This window comes from Oenanthe melanoleuca, chromosome 7 (assembly GCF_029582105.1).
Source record: "Oenanthe melanoleuca isolate GR-GAL-2019-014 chromosome 7, OMel1.0, whole genome shotgun sequence".
In the NCBI taxonomy this organism is placed as follows: domain Eukaryota; kingdom Metazoa; phylum Chordata; class Aves; order Passeriformes; family Muscicapidae; genus Oenanthe; species Oenanthe melanoleuca.
In genome coordinates, this window is record NC_079341.1 from 33,503,430 (window position 1) to 33,518,718 (window position 15,289).

General features: G+C 38.5%; 1 protein-coding gene across 10 annotated transcripts in view; it reads right to left on the reverse strand.

Moving 5' to 3' along the window:
* GTDC1 (glycosyltransferase like domain containing 1) overlaps positions 1-15,289 on the reverse strand; it is a 284,555-nt gene that overhangs the window by 151,715 nt on the left and 117,551 nt on the right. The window lies entirely within an intron of this gene.

A 15,289-nucleotide genomic window follows, 5' to 3' on the forward strand; every position in this document is an offset into this window, starting at 1 on the left:
AACACGAATTCAGGAAGATACATTTTATTTTAGTGAATATGGCACCTACAAAATAAAACACTGTACTCCCTAATGGCACATGCATCAACAGGGAGAATAAAACTATTTACCTGCTAAAATAAAGTAATGCAAACACCTCTGGAAGAAAGAGGGCAACTCTGCCAGAAAAGTCTTGGAATTTTTGCCAGTATTACCTCTAAGACTGGTAGCAAACCTTTATCCTAGTTGTAGAGGCCGTCTTTTTCTTTACAACTATCTGAAAGAAGGATGGACCCAGGTGGAGATCACCTCTTCTCCCAAGGAACAGCAACAGGACAAGAGAACATGGCCTCAAGCTGTGCCAGGGGAGGTTCAGGTTGGACATCAGGAAGAATTTCTTCATGAAAAGGGTTGTTAACCATCAGAATGAACTTCTCAAGGAAGTGGTGAAGGCACTGAAAGTGATCAATAAATGACTGGATGGGCACTTTGGGCCATGGTCTGGTCGACAAGGTCGTGATTGGTCAAAAGCTGATTTGCTGATCTCAGGGGTCTTTTCGAACCTTAATAATTCTGCAGTGACCAACTGAAAACAATAATTACAATTTTCAAAGAAAACTCCAGACCTGGGAGATAGGATTGAGTTGTGCATCCACTTGTAGCATAAAACCACTGTGGTTTTTCATGGGTGTGAGAAGTGAATGATAAGATGAGGAAACTCAGGCAGGGATACTTATGACTTTCCTGAGGTGTCACAGACCCCACTGGTTCTTCCACCTGATGTCCATGCTGCAGAAACCCCTCCCAACAGCAGGCTGCATTTGCACAGCTACACGGAGGCAACAAAATTCATATTTTGTAATACATGAAACTTAATATTTTTAGCATTTGAATTAAAGTAGCGAAGAATTATGGATCTTCCCCAGGAAACACTTGAGTGAAGCTCCTTTATTCAACCATGACCCTTCTAAATTAATATGGGAAGGACTCCAAGCATGGCCACCACACGTTCCTCAGTCTAAAGAGCTGCCTGTACCTCAAGTTAATTTACCCACATGTTATTTACTCATATGCCTTTCAGTGTGATTACGGTTCTCCCAGGTAAGTAGAGACATTTAAATTTTTCATTTCCTTTTAATTTTCAAATGTTTACAGACTGTAGCTTCTTCATGAAACTACTTACTAAAGCCAACACTTGCTACACTTTATCAACCTCCTCCACAGTTCTTCAGAGTTTTACTCCATCACAGCACCTTTCTGGCCTGAGAACAAACCACTCCCTTCCCACTCTGTCAAAACAAATATTCCTGAAAATGAGGATCATTCACCTCACCCTTCAATGGAGCACCCTTTTTCTTCAAAATCACTGCTGAAGTACAAACACACACAGACTTTGTGAGCTTTACTGCAGTTGCGCTCTTGACTAATCGCTTGGAGGATTTTCCTTCAAACCCCAAATCTCCTTTCCCGAGTCAGTACACTGTGTAACTACTCCATGTAATGAGTATTCCTTCATTTGGCTGGCTGTTCCTTGGCATAAAATTTTTGTTTTATCTACAATAAGCTGCATTTTCAAGCCACTGTCACAACCTTTGAGATCTGCCTTCCTTCCTACTGTTCACCATCACTTTTTGGAGCTGCTCTGGAGATATGACCAGAAAAAGTTCAGTCATGTTAAAAATCCTCATCCAAATCTATCACCTGTGTCACAAACATGTCAGGTTCCCAAATGAGCCTGAATTAAACCTTTCCCATCTCACCACCTCAGCCAGCATCAGATTCTGTGAGTTTAGAAATACAAATTTGGTGTGGCTGAATTCTGTACACAGAATCCTACAATCAAGGAATGCTTTGGGTTGGAGGTGACATTAAAAATCATCTCGTTCCAAGCCCCTTGCCATGAGCAGGGAACCTCCCACAATCTCAGGTTTCTCCAAGCCCTGTCCTCTCCTGGAGCCCCTTTAGGCACTGGAAAGGGCTCCAAGGTCTATGGAGCCCCTTCTCCAGGCTGCACAATCCCAATCCCAATTCCCTCAGCCTTTGGTCACAGACCTAAAACTGGCTGCTGGTGGCTCCTCTGAAGCACAGACACAGCCCTGTCAGGATGTACTTTTAAATATTTACATATGGGAAAAGCTGAAGGAGAAACAGGTTAGGGGATTTTTCCTAAACTACCAAGTTGTCGCTGCATTGAAAGGACTGATTTACCAGCCCAAATTTAACTAAGATATTTTAAAAAATTACTGCTGTTAAGACAAATTGTTTGAGGTGTGAGAGGTCAGGCTACCTAGGCAGGCTGTATCCCCCTGCCTGTCTTTAATCTCCTGGCCAGCCATACACTCACTGCAGCACTTCTGTTTCTGAACAGGTTTCCTCCTTAGTTTTCAACCCTTATAAATCTGATCTGTCATTGCAGAATTCCTAATAATATTAGATAAAACTCCACCGATTTCTCTCTGGAATATACTCTTTAATATCTTTTATTTAAGACATGTGTGTGCAATCAATTCCATGGTATTTACTTGTATTACACACAGAGTATTCATCATCTTGACAATTTTTAAAAGTTTTAGAACACCATTTCACTTAACAGTTTGGAAAAAAAAAAAAAAAAAGCAAGAGATTTATTTGATGGTTAACTTTGGAACAAGTTATCTGCATTAACTTCCATTGTTTTGGCATAAAGTAGTTCTGTATATTTTACTAACAACAGTGGAGACATGATAAAAGATGTAGGCAGAGAGCCATAAACAGCTCTTGCTGCAATCCACGGTGTTGGTGGAAAGGCATTAATTTTTTGACTTTGATTGGAAGACGTCTCTGTGCTCAGCCACTTGGATTTTGCTAAATACAACCACGAATAAAACCTTGTACCTGAGCAGAACAATTTCTACGGCGGAAAGACCGTTGTAAATCATGTGTAGTATAAACTTGTCCACATGATTGGAATGATATAATGGATATTGGAGTCCCTAACCACCAGCTAATGTTCTTTATGACACTTAAATAAATGACCTGAAAATAAACTAATAACAACACAAAGTCATCTAAACCTGTTCATGTGCATTTCCCAGAAGCACGCTGGGAAAAGACAATGTCTAGTTAGTGCATTTTTTGTGTTTACATTTTCTCCAGCACATTTTTGCTCCTCCAGACTCACATTAATTATTTTCTGCCACCTTCCAGAGGTATCTCTCCACCCAGTACTTGCCCAGTTCTCAGTAATTTAAAAGATCAAGAGCTTACAGGACTTCTACACCACCATGATGGTTATAAAGAAATAAAGAAACAAGGCTGGAGCAGGAGCAGACACAGGTGTGAAAGACTAACTATAAGAAAAAATGTTTTAAAGTTTTATATTTTTAATCATGAAGGTGCTGAAACACTACACAGGGTGCCCAGAGAAGCTGTGGCTGCCCCTGGAAGTGTCCAAGGCCAGGTTGGATGGGGACTGGAGCAACCTGGGAGAGTGGAAGGTGTCCCTGCCCATGGCAGGGATTGGCATGAAATTATCTTTAAAGTCCTTTCTAACCCAAAACACTCCATGATTCCATAAAATCACCTGAGAGCTACCACAGAACAGTGAGATTTCATTTTCAAGAAAGACACACCGTTTTTCTCAATCTTAGTTACAAAACACACCAGTCACACATGAAAAATGCCCCAACATTCTATTTCAAATATGGAAGAAACATTTTATTATTATTACTAAATTGTTCTAGTGAACTCTAACACATGTGAAACTTTCCAGAAAAAGAATTATCATCTAAGCTTACAAATATTAACACTTTCAACAAATACCACAAGATACTGCCCCTTACACTTAAAAAAACGATGGAAAATGTATTGCTTTTATGCATAACTCATATATATTTAAACACTGAAAGTTCAGAACAAACAGTGAGGACCTAGATATCTAATTTTAGTACGGCAACTTATTTTCAAATTTCTTTTATTTATTCAGATTTTTGAGGCTCTCCAACACAGTGAACAGTCAATTTTAAAACTTTATGAAGGTTCTACAAAGAGTAAGCTTTGAAAACTTTCCCTTTTTGCATACTGAGTCTAGATGTTTAGTTAAAAAGATGGGTTAAATATTAAACTAAGTTCATATGTAATAAAAGTTCAATATCCTGAAATTCAGAGTTTCAATCTAAATATTTGCTACTGTGAGTAACAGATTTTTTAACTCACAACCCATATATTATATATTTTCTTTCCATTAATGCCATGAAAGCCTGCTCTGAAGAAGTCCATGTACTTTTCCTTGAAGCAGACATTTGTTTTTCCCACACACATTTCTTTTTTATAATATGTTGCCATGTTCCACCGTATGTGTTTATTCACCGTGCTTTATTTGCCCTAATGAAAAGTTATTTATGGGGATTGGTTTCTTTTCCATGGGACCAAGAGTCACTTTATGCACCATTTTATTAAAAACAACAACAAAAAAAAGGATGTGAAGGCCATGATGTCACTGCTCGATGAATAGAAACCACATTAGAAAGATGAACTGGAATGCTGGTTTAGGTTAGACCAAATTACACAACTGCCTCAAGAGCTTGCAAGGATGGATGGAATAAATAAATAAATTTTTAAAAGCAATAAAAATTGGTCCTTCTATAAAGGTAGTTACATTTGGGTGCAAAGTTAGAGTTCTGAAGGGTTTTTTTTTGTTTTGTTTTTTTTTGTTTTGGTTTGGTTCTTTTTTTTCTGTTTTGTTTTGCTTTTTTTTTTTTTTTTTTTAATTGCCATTAAAAAGTTTAAAAATAATAAAATTATGGAATGGTTTGAGTGAGAAGGGACTTTAAGGATTATGCCATTCCAACCCTGATGCCATGGGCAGGGATACCTTCCACTAGACCAGGTTGCTCCAAGCCCTGAACACCTATTACTGACCAAGAACTGTACAAATACCAAAATTGTTTCTTCAAAACTCAAGAATTTTGCTGATTCTATTCCAAGAAATAAAGTTTAAAAAAATAAAAAAAAGAAGATTTTTGGGTGTCAAACTGGAACATACAGCAACTCCATTAGTATATATTTATTTATATATAAAATAATAAATTTATATTTTTATCTTTCATATTATAAATCAGCTGATAACAGTAAAACTGATGCTGCTTATATTTAGCTACTTCTCAAAAGACGGTAAGAAATTACAAAACTGAGAGAATAGTCATAGCTCATTTTTAATTATTTTTTTCCTTGCAACTACTGTCACATTTTGCCCTACAGGAAAAAAAAAAAAAAAGTTGCTGAGTGTGGTCAGGTGTCCTGAAGCTGTACTACAGTTCAAACCTAAACACTTGAAAGGAGATCCCCAATATTCAGGGAATTTGGTATTAGGGTTTATTGAAGTTGTCACATACTTTCGGGGATCTAATTTCACTTTCTGATCTTCAGCAATGGCTGTAATTCTTCATTCAGAAGAGGGAAGAGATTACTTGTCAGCAGTAATCTCTAACACAGATAATGCCATATAAATATTAGGCGCTTATAGGCATGGACAAGGATTAGGAGCAAAGAGAGAGAACAGAAAGAAAACTGAACAGAGCCAAGATTAAGCACTGGGAAGGGCATCACTAAAGAAAATCCAAGGTCTGTGGCTCAGCTTGTCTTCCCACTGCAGAATGTGCCTTTTTCTGGGTACAATAAGCATGGTTTACACTGATTTCCCTGCTTGAAAACTGCAGGATGTAGAAATACGAAATTTTATTTGAGGTGTGATCATTGTCTTCTCTTTTCCATGACAGAGGAGAAACTCAGGGAACCACTGAGGTTGGAAGGCCCATCCAGCTGGGCAGACTGCTCAAGAGCCTACTCCAGTCAAATTTTAATTTTTACCAAAGGTCAAGAATGCAGTTTTCACATGCAGATATTAAATAACAACATTATGAGAGAGAGCTAAAGCTGACCAGGACATCTTCCTTCCTGGCCAGAAAGAACTGGTGTGTAACCTCGACAATAGATAAACCAGAGAGGGATATCACAAGGTCTGACTTATTTCTGACAAAATAGCCAAAATAATGCTGTTTTAGCTACAAATTAGCTGAATGCAACAATCCTGACACTCCAGTGGGTGTCCGATTAGCATGAGGCTCCAAAGATGGTCCTGGAGAAGAGAGGCTGGATCCAGACCAACCATGGGCAGTTGGCTTGGACTCAACTGGTCCATCTGAGTGGGGAAGGAAGATGAAGAAAGCAAGAGAGATCCCAATAGTAAAGAGAGAAGAAGGCCAACAGGATAAGCTTTTTTCCTCAAATCATAACTTCCACCTGTTTTTCCAAATAATTTCTGAGTGAAATCCCTCAATATCCAACACCCACACTTGACACTGTCAGGAATTCCCACTTCTAATTAAAATTTACACTTTTCTTTCCAATCTTTTTAACTCTAATTCAACAACACTCCTATTTTTTTATTCTCTAAGATGTCATAACTGTAGGTCAATCTAAGGAGGATGCTCAAACTGGCCTCTTAACTTTCCCCTCATTATTACACTTGAATTTCTAACATTAAGATCCCTGTGCCAGGTGTACTTTAAAGCCCACACCTCACAGGACCAGGATTTTATTTTTCAACTCTCATTCACAGAATCACAGAATGGCTTGTAAGGGACCTCAAAGACAAATTCCAACTCCCTGTCATGGGCAGGGACACCATCCACTAGACCAGGCTGCTCCAGCCTTGGACACTTCCAGGTGCTGGGGCAGACAGTGCCAGTGTGTCAAAAATTATTCCCCAAAATCCATGCAAAACACTAGCCTACAGTGAAACAGGCAAAGTGAAAGGCAAAGTTCTGTCTGACATCAAATGAGAGTGAGTTTGACCCTAAATATATTATTTCTGAGTTCATGTCTTCCATTCTCTGAAATCCTTTAACACTAACTACTAGAATCTGTGCAGTTATAATTTCTGTGCCTATCATTCTCCAGAAATGGAATCATGATAATTTAAGAGCTTCTCAGAAAGATGGTAATGAACTAAAATACATATTTTATAGTGCAGGTGAAAATAACTTATGTGTTTTTTTGTGCGAGATATGAATACATGGATTAATTCATAGTTCAGAAAAAAAAGTAATTTTCTCTATAATTAAACACTTTGACCATGTAGATCTGCTGCACTGACATCTCAAAGAAACTTTTGGAGCCTTAAGAGTCCTCTTTATAACAACTGCCAGAAATTTGGAAATTGTTGACTTAATTTCTGCTTCTGCAGAAGTTCAAAAGAATGACTTGCACTATGGGGAAAAAAAGTTAGGCTTCTGAGAATTGCAAGGTTTTTAAGGTTCCTTAGGATTCTAAAGGATTGGTCATGTTCATTAGTGTTTACTTAAACAGAAAAAAAAACTAGCTGAGCTCTCAAGTGCTTATTTAGAGAATGCAAATTTCACAAAGAGTTCTACCCAATACACTATCTCCTCTTGCTAAAAACAACTAGCAATGGGTGTTTGAAAACTGATATCACACCTGAAATATCTTTTTTTTTTCTTTTAATTAAACTAAAACCAGGATCCTATAACATATAATTTCCTGTTTTTTGGAACTACTTCTAATCAGGATATAGGGGATGAATGTCCCCTTTAACTAGGCTGCATTGCAACATACACAATGCAGAATGGAGTGCTATCATAACACTTCAATAGTTAAGTGATTTTATGAGAAAAATACTTCCAAATGTTTCCTAAAACCTTCCAAACCGCACCAAAGAACATTATCGTAATATTATGTTTCCCCATGGCCTCCAATATTTAGGCTTGCTTTTCTCGAAATGATACTTGGATGAAAAATACAAGTTTATGTAATGTATAAATTGTTCCTAGAAGTAAAGTTGCCTTTAAAATTACTCTGTATAGATGTCAGATACTTTACATTTTCAATAGCCTTTCTGTATTAATTGGAGAAATGGCGTGCTGGTGCTTTGGGCAGCACGGGAATAATCTGTTTTTCAGAACTGAGCAGTCACCCTGTGATCTTATTCCTAGCAAACACTGAAAACAATAACTGTCCTAACCGATTACATATCATGTTACCCTTAATAGATATCCATATTTCTTGCACAGTATACATAATCCATATAAACTGTACACCATATATCAATACCATATTCCAGCGAATCCACCATCAAAGGGTTCGTTTATAGTAGGTTTTCATTTGACTCGGGGTTGTAACGTTCTGTGCAATCATAAGCAAACCATTTCAGGGATTTTGTCAGCAAGCTGCTTTCTGGCAGATTATTGGCAGTACATATTGGCAGCAAACTAGTGCAACTAAGCCCTTCTTATAACTTACAGGTAAATAATGATTTTAATAAATTTATGTAAAATGTTCCACTTGCTTACATCTGGTTTTGATAATTCACTCGCCTGCGCAAATGCAAATTTCTGTGTGCTTCCCAGGAAAACACATACTTCACCTGAACTGTTTTGGGTTTTCTCAGGTATCCCAAGAAATAAGAAAGCAATTAAGCCTGTATTCACATGAAGCTTTAACTATAAAACGCTAGGGAAACTAATTAAAAATAATAATTGTATGCACACCAAAATTTAAACCACATTTTGCTAATAATATAATATTCAAATAGTAAGAAAAAAGCATTTTTTGTCTGTTGTGGTGCTATCCCAGCCACAGGGCATTCGAATTGGACGGTCCAGTAAACTGGCTCTTGTCCTCAGGACCTGCTAATGCAGAGATTTTGACCTCCATTTGAAAATGTGTTACTATATTAATTTGCATTTTGCTTTAGCACTACAACTAAAGTTTAAATGTGTAGCATTTGTATCTCAACCAGGCAGTTTGGACCAGAGGAAATTCCAAGCTCTAATCCCAGCTTTGACAGTAGGTCCCAATCTCATTCATTGTTCAAATGCCAGAAGTCTCCAGTTTTGCTCTGAAAGGATCAAGTTTTTGTCAAAAAGCTCTAAAAATATTAATACTACTAGTAGCAGTGTCTTTCTGCTAGTACCAGTGTCTTCTGGGGAAAAATGCCACAAAACCCTTGGACTCTCTTCTGGTGTAAATCAGGATGAGAGTGATGCTGATCTACAATCCCTGATCATCTGGCTTTCAGCATCTGGGTGCCAGAAGAATCCCTGGGGAGCCACAGTCCCTGAAATTCTGTAAAATGCTGATGCCATCACTGAGCTACCTGTGATATTAAAAGCTGTACACCAGCTGCCCACTCTGTTTGTGCCTACATTTCAAAATTATATTAAATAACTGCTTTGAATGGGGCCTGTAGTGAACAGGCAACAATTAATTAAGCATCAGATTTTACTTGTGCACAGTTCAGCCTAGAACTTGCTGTTTCTAAGTGTTTATCCACTCATGGATTCAGCAGTTTAGGATTCTGTAAGTCTTGGCAATGTGGTTAAAACCCCCTCAACAAATTCTTGTTGATATCTATTGGACACGCTGCTACAACTTGGTGTTGCTATAGTGGACTTGCTTTTAATTTGATCTGTTTCAAGGATTCAGTATCCTTCCAGCATGTTGGAAACCTAAGGGCATATATTTGTATTGTTTAAAGGCAGGAAATTCTGTGAACTGAAATGAGAACATATCCCTTTTGCCTTTATGGACTTTTGTTATTTTCTTTTCCTTTTAGAGTTTTTGGAAACAAAACCAGTGAAAGCTGAAAGTTTGAACAATAGAAAATTACTTTCAAGGGAAAAAAAAGTAAAAATACCAAGTATACTTTTATAACTTTATTCATACACTTTGTATATATGTAAATTGCACTTATCCAAGCATCAGAAAATACCACTCACAGCAGGGCCTTATATTGCAGCAGGATCATACTGGTTTTGTCATAAAAGACTGTGGACTTTGCTGTTTTATTCCTTTACTACCTTGTATTAACTTGTACCCCACTGACTTCATGACAGAGCTGACTTGTTTCATGCTAACCACAGAACTAGGGCAATCACATTCCTATTGTAGGGAGGGAAACTACCAATCTTTGTAGCTTTTTAACTCCTTGGCCAAAGAGCCCCACAACCTTCCTTTAATTGATGCAAAAACTAGGTCTGAATTCTGGGATAGGAAATGAGAACTGGAGGAAGATTAACAGGGACATAGAACCTGCTCAAATTAAGAGTTGGGCAGATACTCCCTTTTAGGGCAACTACAGCAGCAAACTTTCCTACATTAGTTGTGTACTGCTTAGGGAAGGACTGGAGGCAGAGGACTGGATGATCCCAGCAGGATGCCTCAATCCCAGTGCACTGCTGCACAAACACATATTTGCTGCTTCTGGTGCTCAAACCAGCTCGGTATCTTTATTGCACACAATGAATTACACTGCACTACTTTATAAGAAGAGGGTTATGGGTTATAGCCACAGTTATGGCTCTCTGGAACACTCCTGCCTTGAGACAGAGTGCAGAGAGACAGCTAAGTCTGCAAAAAAAAAAAACTTGCTGGAGGACAGCTCGTGTGCCACAAGCTCAAGTGCAGCCATTTCAGCAAGAGCCTGAACACTTTCCCAGCAGTGCTCCTCACAAGCTGACTGCTCCTATCACACCAGCTTAGCAGCTAAATATAAATTACAGAGGGATGCAAAGCTTGCGAGAGACATTTGACACCCAAGACTCAGCTTGGCCACTGGATCTCTCCTAGCTAGTGTTTCTTCACTTGTTAATCCCTCTTCCTGGGCAGCAGCAGTTATGACACTGGTGAACTGCAGGACTTGGGTTTATTTGCTTTCATTTGGCACAGCACTCCGTGCCCAGCTCCTCTGCTCTGGGAGGTTACAACAGCTAAAGCAGGGATCACAGTGAGACACAATCAGTCATCAGAATAAACAGCTCAGCTGCTACAGGGGAGCCAAAGAGAAGAATGAATCTTACTAAGAGATTTGAAAGAGCATGAGGAAGTGTTTTTACTTTAAGTGCTTGCAAGAATGACTTCCAAAGGAACATTCCTGACCATCAGCCCTGGGGAATAAAGAGCTGAAGGGTGCTCCTGTTCATCCATGGACCATCTGACTTCCAGATAAAACTAAAGGGATCTGTAACTACCAGGTGTAACCCTTCTGTGCTCCTTCCTGCAGACGTGGGCAATGAAGAGAAAGGTTTGGCCACCACCCAGACATCACAGGGCCCACCACCTCTCTGATGGAAAAAACAGGGATCTTGAACCTAGCACCTATGAAAACCACCACTATACCAACTGTTCTTCCCCCTCAAACATTCCCTCTTATTCAGCCTACACTAATTCAACAGTTTTCCCCAAGTACTCCAAGAACAACTAACTTTTTACTTTGAAACACTGCAGTATACAGATTTTTAAATCATACACTCAACATGCATATGCACAACCAACCAGAAGCCAATAGTTTACAGCTCCTGTACACCTTATTTGTTTTTCTGAAAGCGTTGTTAGAGATTTGTAGGGCAAAAATGACAACTAGAAGTTGAACTAGAAGTTCATGAACTGCCCAGAAAGTTGGCTGTGACACTATTTATTAAAAGTTATTAATAACTAGAAGGTCCAAGTAAAAGGAACGGATGCACTGTTTGCTAGGCTGTAGCTGCAGACAAAATGTTTGGTGCTGAGATCAAAAGAACAAGGTGTTCATATAAATGGCATTTTATTTTGATCCTATTATTCTATACGAGCTCAAAGAAAGATCAAAGGAAAAAGCACCCAGGTTTCACTATTAACACTTAACATAACTCCAGTTGGAAAATCCTTTCCAGATTGTTAGTGCAATTTAAAGCCCAGCACATTTTTATTGCTCTGTTAGGTTAATACACCTGAAGGCATGACTTGACTACCTTTTCCATTGTGGAAAATTGCTTCTGTTAGATATAATTTCAGTTATTTTCGTTTTTATGGCAGCAAAGACACCCTAGCTTTGGGGAATGCCCTGGTCTGGGTTGTACCCTCTGTCCTGGAGAGGCAGGCTGCCCTGAAGTGGTGACAATATATTACAGACTGTGCACGACAGTCAGGAAATTCAACACCATTGGAGTGAAGTACTAAAGCGTGGTTCAGACCCTGCCAAAGCATACCAGCTTCCACTCAGAATGTAAACAAACCTAATGGGCCTTTCAAATATCTAAAAGTTCCTCCTGATAGCTGGCAAGAATTAATGTGCTTTAATACGTTGTATTGCTTATTATGACATTATCCAGGACTACTACTATTAATTAATGGTTCTATTGCTGCTTTTAGCAACCAGCGGTGTTGCATAAAGAAAAAATAATAATATATTGTATTTCCTACAAAGCTGAAGTATGCTAACAAATTTTAATATTCATGCTTTGAATATTCAGGCTTCTCATTGATGATTCAGTAATTTAGGGCAGGTATTTCAGCATTTCATTTCCACTGAATTTCTTTGACTTTCAGTTCTAAGACTGAAGAAACCTGCTAATACACAGGTATAACTTATCAGACTAACTTTGGAAAAATGAGCAATCAAGGGAAAAAAAGTCCATATGTCCTTCTCTGCCTTACCAGCCCTTACTCACTTGCTATTAAAACACTTGTGTTAAAAAGTCATTCCAAAGTTTATTTGAAATGCCAAAAAGTAGGCACTAATCCCACAGGAGCTGGCTCAGCTATGGCCCATCATCTTGAACACATTCATTTTATCCAAATCTGTTCCAAGGAGGGGGGTTGGGGTGGTTGATTTGGGGTTGAGCTTTATTTTTGACTTAACAACAGCAGATTGTCAGAGATGAGTAGGTGGAAATGACTTTGGGAACTTGCACAGTCAGTATTAAATACCCACAGGTGAGCTGTGGCCTGGAGTGAACATGACAATTATGGGTTAAACAAGATAAAAACATGTCATGCACAGTCAGAGCATGTTCATGTTACACACAGCAGCCAGCTGGCTATAAATCCAAGAAGTAAGCTGGAAAGTTTTGGAGTTGAAATGAATGAACACAGATATAAAGGGAAGAACAGTGGTTTGTCGCCATATTAATGGCTTTTAACTGAAAAGAGTGGACTGCTTTCACAAGGGTTTGCCAAAACAGCAACCTTGTTGAGATGAGGAAAAGAGTAAGTATGATGATTGGGAGATTCCCTATATTTATATTTTCTATTTTATTTTGAGGCAGAGTAGTCTGATGCAGCCTCCCTGAACAATTGTGACATGGCTTTTCATACAGGTGTTCCAGTCAAAAGGGACACAAGTTCTTTGACAATACCTCTGCAACTGATGATCCATAAACAGGATTTGTCTATTAATTCATTCCAGATTCAAATCACATGATCTGACCTGTGAGAAGCAATGGACTATTTTTCTTTTCACATTTCTAGCTCCAACTAATTGTAGGTTATAGCCTTCTGTACACTACATATGCATCACTGAACCTTTGGTCAGCAACCCCACCTGTGCACAAATCCAGCAGACCTGAGGCTGCTAAACAAACACCTTCCTGGCAGGCACAGAGGCTAAGAAAGGCCTTTCTGAGATCTTCTCATCTTTTTATTAAATAAAACTGACTAGCAGAACCTCCTGGATTATAGACCCAAGAAAACCCAGTAGGTTTTCACAAATAGATGAGCCTGACTGACTTGGGGTGATCCTGTGCAGGGCCAGGAGTAGGACCTCAATGACCTTTGTGGGTCTTTCCAACTCAGGACATTATTCTTTGGCTTTCTAGAAGTCTAATTACCCCACTGAACATTTCTGGGATCTTAGCAAGATAAACTCTTGTTATCACCACCTAAGGCACATGTAATTCCCTTATGAATCCAAAAACAGAGCTCTGGCTCTTACTAACTCAAATATGAGCTAAACTTTAAAGGCCTGAAGTAACTTCACACTCATAACCTCTGTGCATATTAATTCATATGATTTATAAATTAAACATGTATATATTTATGTTCTTACAAAACTTTTCTGATGTTTAAAAGTGGCTGTAAGCTCCTAGGTTTGATGTACTCACTGTTGACAGAATCAGATGCAAACTGTAGGAAGGCTGATAACAGCTTTGCTCCCCAAAACCTTTCTCCTGTGTCTCTGAGCTGACTGAATGGGAACTGAGAGGGGAAAGAACAAAGATTTGCTGTTCTTTACAGTCACGCAACGAAAGTGTAGGTTAAGCACAGGAAGTATTTGCAGATTCCAGATATTCTGTGGACCTTTGTTGCTTTTCCTTGCATTCAGATCTAATCTGAGCCCTTGCACAGAGCTGGACTTTCATGTTCTGAGGTCCTTCACTAACAGAAAACCCAACCCACCGTGACATTCAGGGCAAAGTGGACTCAAGAACTTCAGCTCTATGTAGTCAATTGTTCACATTAATGCATTAAGGAAAAGATGCTTTAACAAGAAGAGAAGGCTTAAAATCATACAAAAAAATAAACTAATAAACAAATTTAATATATACTCATAGTATAGCAAGCCTTCAGAACGAGAAGACATAGTCCTATCTTTTAGAAAAGGTTTGGTTAGACAGTTTGATGTACCATATCAAATCTTGATCTTTAAGCCTCAGGGGTTTAAAAATATTAAGTATTTCTTTTCTGTTCTGATACCAAATATGTCTATACCTCCAACTGATTCAAGTCACCACTAATAAGTACTGGGATATTTTTAGGAGGTCCTTCAACAGAAGGGTAGTATTTTCACTGCAGTTTTGAACAAGCAATAAATTGTGTTTGGTTCTTTAGCTTCAATCAGGCATCAATTTTGGATTATTTGTCTGAAGTCAGAATTCTTAAAATACGCCTTTTTTAAAAAAAGAAGCAATTTCTGAGGGGAAAAAAAATCCTCTCCACTATTTGAGTGCAATCAGCTCTTCTCATATAACTGACTCCGATTTGAAGGTAAGGTTCATGATCAGATATATTTAAGGAGGGCTGTATGATTAATTTAAGAGGTGGCCCACCAGTATTTTCACACCACAATCACGTTTATACTAATATAATTCTGCCTTTTGCAGGAGAAGGGCTTATAGCAGGATGGGCAACTCAAATTTGTCAATCAGTGAGTCCTGGCATTGAAAATAATTACAAATATCAATAGGTAAATATCTGGCTGTCAGCTTTTCAGAAGAATTTTATGCCAAAAGAGTGCTAGGGAACTTTCAGCTCTCACGAGAGCATCCAGCTAATTCTTGATGGATCAGCAGTACCTTTGGATGTTTTCTGAAATCAGATTTCTCCTTTCCCTTTACTGTTCTTTGTGAAGAAAAGGGAAAATGGAACTCTCACCAGAAAATGAGAAAAACATTAACCTCTAAGTCCCTCAGATTTTGGTAAACACTGAGATCACTGGAAATCTTAACTTCTGCATTTGAATTAGAAGAGAATAATGGGACTGAGCAAAAGTCATGGA